The following is a 12,302-nucleotide window of genomic DNA, read 5'->3' as shown; positions in this document are numbered from 1 at the left end:
AAAGCTGCATTGTGTTGTATAATATGTACGGACATCCCAAAATAGGGCGACGAAGATATCGCAATAGCAACGAAGTACATGAAAGTGAGAACCATCACGAAAACACTACAAAAGGCGGCAAACGAGATAGATGAATGGTATAAAATATGGAAAGCAAAAGTACACTGCCAGAAAAGCCAAGCCGATCTACAAGAAAAGAACGAGCCACCGATCAGACTGGAATATAAAAACAACGACGAAGAAATCCAGTAGACGAAAAATGCCAAATACCTAGGCGCAACGTTGGATGAAGGTCGTACTATGCCTCGGTTGCATGGGAACACACGTACAAATGAAAAAGAAAAAAGCCACAGGCCCAACAGAACGTAACGTTAAGACAAGCATTGACAGTTCACTGTACAACAAGAAGCGATGAATAATACAGATAAACGGGAGCGCAAAAAGTATTGGATATTATGGACGACAGGCAGAGAAGCTATTCAGGCAACACCTTCTAATGAGGAATTCAGGGATCTCATCAAATACACCAGATATGATTGTAGGAAACACGGAAGACCAAGAAGACAACTGGATCGATAGAAGTTAAGTTACGTTAGTGAAAAATATCAAGTACACAAAAAATATACAAAACACAAAACCACACACCAAAAAACACAAAAACATAATAATACAGAAAATACAAAGAGCCTTAACCAAAAAAAATTCCAAGATCCTAGGTTTTCCGCGCAAACCCAAAAGAGGACACCCCCCGACGGAAGCTCCGTACATTATAAACAGTGTCAAGGCGAAGGACCAATAGGATTAGATCTTGTCTCGCCGAGGAATGTTGGAAAGGGTTTACCCGGGATAACACAAACATACACACATTACGACGACCAAAAAATCGCGAAAACAACAGGCTAAATCATAACAAAAAAAGACCTCTCAAATCTTCCATTGAACTTATGAAAGAGGAAGGAGCCTAAGCGTGAAATCGCGACGCGGACAAGGATGGGGACCTGTCAGAATGGTGGTGACAGGCACTTCTTCGCGCGCGCGCGCACACACGTTTTTGTGTGTGTATGTGTGAGCTGTAATTTGTAGAACCGTTGACGATATTCATACTGAATACACTGATTGGACCATCAATACACCAACACTCACAATTACACTATCTGACGCGTGTTTCGGTGACCAAGTTATCGTCTTCAGAGAATGAAGGTTATCGAAACGCGCGTCAAACAGTGTAATTGTGTAGTGCTGGTGTAGTGGTGGTGTAAACAGTGTATTCAGTATGTGGGTATGTATAACAATAATTGAAGAATAGCGCCTGGCAGTAAGTGCCTTATCACAAAACGACGTTACCAGTGTTACCAGCTTCAAGACATATCACAAAATATAGAGTGGGAGGGAAGAATAAAATTTCTACTAGGAGATGTAGAAAAATAAAATACCAGACGCATTTGTAAAGTTGTATTGCCACTTTAGGGCCGTTATCAAGAGCGACGTGGTTAAGGTTGTTAATACGTTAATTCTACATTTAATTCCAAAATACGGTGTGAAACAGCCAAATAATAATAATTAATAAATAAATCAGGGCATTTTGGGGATACCTATTGGAAACGTCAATTCGTATATTTGAGTGCGCATTTTTTTAATACAGGGTGGGTCATTCGACTGTGATTGTTCTATACCTTCATAAACTGTTTTGGAAATATTCTAGATTTATCACAGAAATTAACATGAACCTAATAAGTATTTATGATTATATCTACATAATATTAAAAAGCCAAAATACATAAATATCAATGTAGGATTTGCGCCGCACACATCCTGGCTACATTCCAACCTGGTAACGAAATGCTTCTAACGTTAATCAACATCTCATGGGTGACTAATTTAATCGAAATCGTGAATCGTCTTTTTTAATCATCTGAATTGAGGAGTTTATACAATATCATCAGGACATAAGTTTGTCGAAGTCAAAGTATCTTAACTTACTGCATTGACAGCTACTTTTTTCTATTTTGTGTGGGTGTATAATCTCCATAACCAATTATTTGTTCAATGGTTATGTTGTGTGTTTTTGTCGAAGGAACCATTTTTCTGTTATTGTTACGTACAGTTAATGAAATTTTAACGACAGCACTGACACTGATTACTACTGTCATGCAGATAGACAACCAGTTGCTAAAGTTGAGTTTTGTACGAAAATTAAGAAATCTTCAATTTATCAGTACATAAAAAGAACAGCTGGAATGATTTTTGCTTAATCTATAAAAATCAAGAGCTAAGTGGTAAATTAATCTTGTTTAATAGTGTTGGTAATCAAGTTCTAAAATACCTTTCAACAAATGTTTTGTATCACATAAAAATCTATTAATGACATGCATTTGTTCCCAAATCTAGATTTATTGAAATCAGCCCATATCATTCAATAAGTAAAAATTGGCTATTTTCATATACAATTCTATTTAAGAGTAAATATTTTCACCTTATTTTTTAAATGGTAAAACATTTTTTTAAGTTTTTGTTATAACTAAAGGAATATCAAATTACAATTTAAATCCAATTAGTCTACATTTCACTGGAGTAAGCAAATAAGTACTCTTACAATATATTTCTCTCCATATTTTTCTTATAATAGTTCTCAAAATTTCTTTTTTTATGATACTTTACAACTTTGAGAAATATTATGAGTAAAAACATGATAATATATGATATTATTAGTTGGGTAGTAGTATACGCCGTTAATAAAATTCAAAGTTAACAAGTCAATTTGGTTAACTCAAAAAGCATTATCGTGAACGATCTAAATATAGTTGATCTGTGGTATAAGATACAAACGTTTTGTGGATCGTTACTTTCAAGATTCCTATGTGAAATATGTGTACCGCTCTCTGAAGGCAATAACATGAAACTAAAACTTACGCTGGTTACTTGCTAGATGACGCTAACGTTCATTGAAAATTGTTACGAAGATTATTTATAAATTTTATTTTTTTTAGCTTTTTAATTTCGTATATTCATTTCGATTTATTTTCCAATATGTTTTTATTCATTTTTTGTATTAATGTTAATTCCATAAGATATATTTGAAAAAATGAACTATAATAATCAAAACCTTCATTCATTTAAATGAAGGGTTCTCAAAGATGACTGAATTCCATCTAGAAAAAACTTGAAAATGGATAAAGTTTACCAACAACAATGAAATTTAAAAAAGAAAATAACATAAATAAATTTTTTTTTTATTTGATTCTCAAATAACCTGGAAACAGTTTATTTTAATAGAAAGAATATAATTGTTTTCTATTTTTTACCAGTACATTTTTAGTATCATTTATATCATTTAGCCGTAAATCCGGCATAATAAAGACATGAGCTAGTAAATAGGAGGTTGAGAATAAAAGAAGGATTCTTCTAACAGACAATGATACTTTCCAGGAAAAGAAAGAATATCGTCAATTACATGCAATTGAAAGTATTTGTCAGTGATGTATCTTCTAACAAATCACTGAATTCTTCACTTGCTTTAATTGAATATTAGTAATTGTCAAATTTATTCCTAAGAATGATAAATTAGTGGAAATTTCAGAGAAAGTACGAGATCACACACTTCGACATTATCGGTTTGGTGCAAGTTGCAATTCTAGAGAGAAATGAGTTTCTAATCTGCTGATATTACGTTTCCGGCCAACGATATTTTAGTTATCTTATGTTTCCTTTTCATTAGGAGTTTTTCAAGTGTTTCTTCATCCATTCTCGAATAAATTTGTGTTTTCTCATCTAATTCCAGGGCATGTCCCACTATCTCCTAGGTGCTATCTCTGTCCTTGAGACTGAAAAAGCAAGGCAGCAGCAGGATATAATTATTGCGAGTGATGCACTCTTTCTTATTCACTTTACCTTGCTATTTTCATTTTTAAACCGATCACAAAATATTGAATGAAATTTAAGGTTAGGGAATGTTTACTTTTTCGTATGGAATTTTCATTATTGGCAATCATGACGCGATGACAAAGGAGTTGTATAATGATAAGTGACCTGCAATATTCGTCCATTAAATTGATCTTGCCTTGCATCATGTCAAGCGGCCTTTGTTGTTATCGTGGTGAAATATGAGATCGTTTTGAACCTTGCAGATACAAATTGAGCTTAACTTTAGAACGATTTCACCATGTAGTAAATGTAAGTATATTTTGTTTATCATTCTAAGTAAATTGTTACCTAATTCCATAGTTCCACTAATCATGTAATTACTTTACCCTAGATAACTGATGTACCGCCATGCGGAACAGAAGAAATGTATGAAGACTATCTATTATGTATTTCTGTGAAGACTACGATGGATTTATTAAGGAGAGGAGCTGTCTCCAACAATAATTGTATGTTGAAATAATGGGATTATTTCAAATAAAACATCCATTTAAGTACACGTTATTTTTATATTAAATAACGCATCAACGAATGATTGTTGAATTTCAATATTCAGATTTATGATTTTTCAAAATAAAAGCGCAATTGATTCCATTTTACCATTGTTTATTTTACGAAAAAAAATTTGAAAGAACAAGTGTGTAAAGTGACTCTTGAATTGAAAGAACTATAATATGATATGTTATACTCATTTGAAAAATTACACAAAATTACACAAAAATTTAATACCTTCATTTGAAAGTAAAATTCTCTCATTCGGTACTTGCATATAATATCTTCAGTCAAACTATGAGATTTTAATTTGAAAGCAATTAATTCAGCCATTTCATAGGAAGCTAACCGAGACACACTAAATTGCTTTTCAAAAACCTAGTTTTAATCTTAAAAATAATAATTTCTGAAAGTAGCTTTTATCCTTTGATGACAGCAAAGATTGTTTAGTAATCAAGTAATGTTGGAGTTTGCTCGGAAGCATAGAACTGTCATAACCACATACGAGACACTCAGACACTTTGTTTATTTTCCGTTGTAGAGGTAAACCCAAATTTTATGAAGTCTCCACTATACTTGCGATGAAATTATCTTTATTCACGGAGAAATATTTATTTGTACTGCACCCGGGCTCGTTAGTCTGACTGCGATAACAATAATTTTCATCGCTAAGTTTTCTTTTTTTCTATCCATTTATCCATTTTGGATTCCAAGTTTTTTTAAGACAAAAATAATTTTGTCAAAAAATTATTAAAAACGACATGTTGTATATGTATTACGTGCGACAGAAAGCGAATAATCTTGTATAATAAATATAACTGAGAAACTCTACTATATACAAACTAACACCAAAACGCGACGAGGTCAACAACTCTGTTTTTTTATTTGACTACAAACTGGTGATTTTATTGAAAATATTAGTAGTCTTATTATATCCTAAATATAGTCAACTATAGTACTCCAAAAAGTGGTAATGTGTTCTGAGATTCACAATAAAAACTCAACATAAATTATTCTTTCCTCTCTAAACTAACTAAATGCTGATTATAACACAAAATTTAATTTTTAGTTAACTTTTGCACGCTAATATTTCTCTTGGATCACATACACGCTCAGTAAGATGATAATGAACAATTTCAGTAGATACGAAAGATCTGCGATGTTATCAATCCGTAACAGTACTTCCATCCTATTTTCCAATTTTTGAAAAAACTCAGTTGAAGACCTATATCTATAAGTTGGGAGAGAAATTTTGATTGCTGAATCTAGTGATTATATTCATATAGCTATTGAAATGTGGTATTCTAATATTTGAATTTGAGATATATTTCCTGTTTATTATATATTCTCAAATTTGTCTCACACAAAGACTGAGTACTCGCAGACAATAAAGGTATTTTAATGATTGAAGACGAAGTGCATTTTAATAATAATTTAATAAATCTACAGTTAGTATTATTATTATGATGGTTTTATCCCTAGTTTTCGATACAATTGAAATTTTATACTGCAGATCATGTGAAAATATTTGTTTTCACAAAATATAAATTTCTTCAGATCCGTTCGAATGTTTAATGTAGTAATGTGTTTTGAGAGAGTTTTTTTGGTACTTATATCGCCGCTATAACTATTAAAGCTTCTTGTTCTCTAGCTCTCTATTCTATGTACTATGTAATTTTTTCTGGCCTTTTTTGTATGACGTTTGTATTGTTCAGTATAATAATCTTTACAAGATATATTTTCTTATTGATAAGTCTATTGTATGGTACTATTATGTCTTCAAGTATGGTGCCAAGTACGGAGCCCTATAAACTGTCGTCTTTAAATTTATATGTTCATCTAGAGTTATATTTTGCATTTCTGTCATTTCTTTTGTGTTTGTCTATTTTAACAATTGTATGGTGTAACTGGATGATATTGTTATAGAACTGATATCTTATTTTTCATTTCTGAATGGAATGAAGATATCTATCAATATTCTATCTACTTATGATCGTGCTATGATACCTTTAATTAGTGATCATGGTTCTTGTCTGGTAAGGGCATCCAGATTTATTTGTTTTTAGCCTTGATAAAGATCAAATAAAAGATCGAAAGGCTGGAATTTTAAAAAACTTTTGGGTAGTTTTATTTTGAGTCGTCAAACTACCCCATTCGAAATTGCATAATAGAAATGCCAATAATATCAACAATGCCATCCAGATTATTTATTATCCCAAATAACTATGTAAGAATTACTAAGGATGACTAAGGTGTTTATGGTTTTGAATGTGTTGCGATTTTTAAGCTGCTTTTTAAGAATTGGACTGATTTGGTTTTTAAACTGTTTCACTTATCTTGTTTAGGAATAATCTCAAGGTATTTTTTAACTAAATGCAGAATTATGTGAATTAAATACATAAATTTTTATTCAAGTTATATACTTTTCATAAGATATTCAGATTTAGTAAGTGCGCAAATAACGCAAAATCTCAATTCTCTCGCTAAACGTTCTCGCTTGGTCAGTGATTTATAACGAACAGTGAAATAATATGTTTGTGTTTTATATTCATTAAATTATCAAATTTTCTACAAAAGGCTGCTGAATCCTTTATATAAAAATCACATATAATGATTTATGGGTGTATACCACAATTACAAATCGTTTCTTGAATGTTTCAACCGTGTAATCCTACTGATTGCGCCATATACATCAACTGATTTAAACTGTAATACCACTCACTAATAGGACGAATTGATTTGAGTGATGGCCGCTGCGCGATCTTCCAGTCGTCGTCATATATCATCCCTATCAGTAAGAAGAGGGAAACGAACAAGTGACGTCACGGAATCTCGAATAAACGCTAGTCTCGTCGTCATTTTATCAATGCTGGCCCGTCGCTTGAGGTACACGTATGTCTTACACCTGAGTTTAAAAATTCTTTGAGAAAAAATTCACTCCGTTTGATCTAGAATAAAATTATTATCGTAAATTTTGTAGAATGTTCCCAATATCCATATAATAAAATTAGGGATTATAAAACAAGGAAAATGTAATAACAAGGAATAGAAAAATTATAGATTTTTTGGTCATAAATGGGAGATAGTGAAAATAAAATTGCAGAATTTTCTCCTTAAGAAGATTTATTCAAAAATGGTATAGAGGTTTGGTATGAAAATCAGGAATTACGAAAAAAAGTGAAAAAACAAAAAAGCAAATGAAAAGATGAAAATTATTAATAATAAACCAAAGATGTAAAAATAAAAATGATGAAACATTTATAGCATGGCTGAAGAGGGGTTGATCACTCAGTCATTTTCCAACGACATGAATAGCTTTGATCGGCAACTTTTACAGGTCAAGGATTATCAACAATCAAATAAGAATGAATTCAAAAGTATTTGTGGATATTAAGTAGAAAATGATGGTGATATGAAAGGAGATAAAAATGTTGACACAGCTTAGATAAAAGGCTTCTCCTATTACTTAGTGAAAATAGATTTGCAGAATATTTTTCTTAAGAAGATCTTTTAAAAAATGATATAGAGGTTTGGTGTAAAAATTAGGAATTGCGAAACAAAATGAAACAACCAAAAAGCAAATGAAAAGATGAAAATTTTCAATAATAAACAAAAGATATAAAAATAAAAATTATGAAATCTTCATGACACGGCTGAAGACGAGCTTATCACTCGTTTTCCAATGACATGAATTCGGCAACTTTTGCAGATTGAGGATTGTTCAAAAGTCAGAGAAGAATGAATTCAAAAGTATTTGTGGATATTATCTCATAATGTGTTCTCTCAAATTGTCGAAATAATGAATGAATTTTTAGAATTATCACAGAGTCTCATTATCATTAATAATATAATTATGAAACTAACGACAGATTTAGATTTGCCACAACCCGAGATGTAAGCTTATTTTTTTTGATATTCATGATTGTTACAGATTTGGTGGTTTTTCTCTTCCTTTAGAACATATTCGATGCACTCCTTCGTTTCTAGGCATATTTGAACATGATATAAAACTTTTACTTCTGTAATTTGCTCTAGGTACGTCGTTAAACTATTAGCAATATAACGGATGTTCAATTAACTATTTCTGAACTGAAGTTCATCATTATTCTGGGAATATTTCAAACTATCGGCTTCAATATTCGTTATTATCTATGACTAGTCCTTAAAGTTTGAACAATTCCTTCAAAATACTTTTTAAATATTGCTATAGTATCAATCTTGTCACGATTATCGCAAGATTGATGCAATGTGTATTTCAGCTCATCGTCTAATTGAAATTCTATTTTGCTAACTATATGTTTAACTATCTAGAAACTACGTTTCCAGACGTTTGCTTTCCTTCCCATTTCCACATACTTTTTTTTTTCACCGTACGTCACTGATCAATCCACGTCTCATCTATGTAGTACATTTTTTGTCAACATTCTGAAGTTCGACAATTTCTCTCAGCTAATTTCTTTCCCATACTTTTATGTCTTGAAGTTTAATGGGAATACTTTTTCTTTTTACTCGTGAATAGTAAGAATATAGAAAGAAATATTGTCAATGAATAAAAAAGATTTGATTATGTTCTACATGCTCGGTATGTGCAAAATGGAAGTTGTCTATTACAAAGTTTAATTAATGATTAAGTTGTTTATCTTATTTACGGGACCGATAATTGTTTACATAAGTAATCAGCAAGCTTTTGTTGATTCTGGACCTATAGAAACTTCGGGCAGATCTCAAGGATACTAAGAAACATTTCAATGTTGAAGGAAATAAGGGCGGAAGCAGGTCAGGATTTATATCAATTGAAGATTACCAAGTATTCCACCATCATATGTTGAGGTGTTATGAAATATGAGGTGGTATTGTTGATTTTATGATTAATTATTGAATTTTGCCATACTACTACTCGCCAACAAGTTGCCTCTCTGAACACATACTTTTCATCTTATTAGTCTATCTTCTTAGGTCTTGGAGAACCAGAGTGTCGCCATTCCATCGATTATTTCTTTGTTTCTGGATCGTAGAAATGTACCCAAGTCTCATCCATAGTAACAATTAAGTAGTCTACATCAAATCGAACACAGATCGAATGCGATGCTTCTACACTTGAACGCTTTTGGTCAACATTCAAACATTTGGGGATCCATTTTGCAGCAATTTTTTTCATTTCTAAATTGACGTGAACTATATGATGAACGCATTCGTATGAAATATTCAGTTCCTCAGATATCCGTTTTAGCCTAATTCGATGGTCTGATAAAATCATGTCATGAACTGCATCGATATTTTCGGGGCCTGACACAGAAACTGGCCTTTCTGATCGGTCATCATCTTCATTGGAAAATTTACCCCTTTTGAATCTCACGGTCCAATTTTTCACGTTCGCATACGAAGGACATTCATTTGGATTTGATGCTTAGTGTCTGTGAAGATATTAGAATCCTCATCACATTTTCACTTTCTTTCCCTCAACCTGTCGTTTTGATATATCTAGAAAATAGGAATAGCCTTTCAAATATTGCATTACTATAAATTCAATCAGGTATAGCTCATTTAGATGTGTGAAATTGTGTCAATTTGGAAAACCAATATAATTTTTAAAATTTATTAAAAACGGTCATGTCTGAAGGATTCATTCTTTATTACTGTTTCTTGGTTTAAGGTTCGTTGATAAAATTGTACAAGTTATATTATTAGTACTTCGTTAAACCACCATTATTAAACTAAATAAAACACCATTAACAATTACCTCACTTTTTACTACTCGGATTATCTTCTACCCCTTCCATATATCATCAATATTCGAATCTTTCCTTCTACAATGAGCTTTTGGCTTTATATACTTTTACTATGCTTCAACAGAACTTTCCAAAGTGACTCGTAATAGCTAACTTCTTCTCACAAATACATCCAGTTCATAGTTCCAATATTACCTAAAATATGGAGCCACTCACCATGTCTTCTTTAGTTTTCACTCTAATAAGCTATGAGCAGCGCTATCAGTTGACGTGGGCTGTGACTCCACAATATTATATTATTTTTATTTTGCAAATCATTATGATGATGTTACATAATTTTTTCTTTACAATTTTATAGTTCAATCATGATTAAAGACGAAACAAAAATTAATAAGAAAACTTGACAGATTAATCGAATAAATAACACCTCTTCTTCTTTCGATCAGAAGATTTGGAAATGCTAAATATAATGCTGGTGCTAGACAAATTTATAACAACCGCTTCATAAGGCTACGCTAATGCCGTAAATGCAAGGCTTAGAACTTCTTAAATAAATCGTTCTTAAGCAATAATAGTGTCACTTTGATGCGACAAGCTCCAAATTCATTTTTCTAGCTATTTCATTATGTACGCTGAGTCGAGTCACCAATGGAGAAAATATTCAAATAGGTTTTAGCTTAATTCAGTATAGGATAATTAAATTCTGAATAAAAATATTCATTCTTGCTTATTATTGAAATTTCGAATGAAGGTCTTATATAACACCCGATTCAGATGTTATAATATTTTTCGGGGATTTTTCTGTTTGGTTATTTTTGTTTGGACATTAAGTATATCCAAATGACATCATAGGCTTCAGAAGCCTGAATTTTATCAGAAAGCAACCGATTTTAGAGTCATTTCTCTGTCAGTCTGTCGGCTATTAATAGCAGGAAGGGCATTGGCTTGAAAGTTCACATTTGCAGAGAATCAGAACAGATGAAGTTAAAATAGTATACTGCATTTAATGGAGAAATGGAAGATTTTTGAATGGATGATGAAAAGAGCTTGAAAGTATATCGTTCATCCAGGAAATACACACACAGATAATGTTTTCTGTATTTAATGATAAGTGATATATTTATAACTGTCACTCATATAAATTATATTTTCGAATTTATTGACTATTTTATAGAAAATAACGTTAAAGTGGATTCATATTGGAATACGTTCCTGTATTTACAAAGTATAGAATATATACATACAGAGGTTGGTTGTATAGTAAGTATAGTGAACCGAAGTAGAACCCCGAGTCCGACAGAGAGAAAAGAGAGAGTCAAGGGTGGCCGAGCTCACAGCCGTCCTAGATCATCAATCATCCTGAGACAATCGCGCGGCGCACAGCTGTCGCACACCCCGACACGCTGTCAGCCACCGGCCTACTGGGTTTATATTAGAAAAGAAGAAGACTCTTGACTCTTGCTACTAGATGCATCTCAACTGATACTACACCTCGCTAATTAAACTGTTTCGATTATCTGATCCATAAAGATGAGCAAGTACTAATTCAAGTTATATACAGTGACATACAGGATTGACAAATAAAGCGAGATAATAATTTGTTTTTAGAAATATGCAATAAGTAGTCTGCAGATAATTAAACTTTTCAAATACAGGCTTCTAAATATTGAAGTTCAAATTATATGATCTTCATAACATTTTCAGATTCTTATAATGTATATAGATGTTTATTTTGGTATAGATTTACAGTGTTGCTCCTGGGTAAGGGATGGATGTATCTTATAGTCATTGAATAAATTTTTTTGTAGAAACAATATATCCTATATAAAATGATTAAAATAAAATTTCCCTCACTATAAGCTAACGGAAGTGTACTGTTATTTTATTAATGTACTCTGTACCAATACTGAACAAAGTAGTAGTAAAATTAATGAAAGTGTAATTGAATCATCTATATTAATGTTTTTTCCTTGACACGACCCTCAGCTACAGAAACTTATCACCATATCTACTATCAGACACTCTTGTTCTGGAAGAATTTGAATTTGAAAAGAAGACTGAAGGTAGAAGAAATACTCAGTAATTAAATACAAATTATACAAAATAAATTTGAGCGCATGTCGATCCAATACTCATTCACCATGCCAAAAAATTGTTATGGAA

This window comes from Diorhabda sublineata, chromosome 4 (genome assembly GCF_026230105.1).
Source record: "Diorhabda sublineata isolate icDioSubl1.1 chromosome 4, icDioSubl1.1, whole genome shotgun sequence".
NCBI lineage: Eukaryota > Metazoa > Arthropoda > Insecta > Coleoptera > Chrysomelidae > Diorhabda > Diorhabda sublineata.
This window is presented reverse-complemented; position numbering follows the sequence as displayed.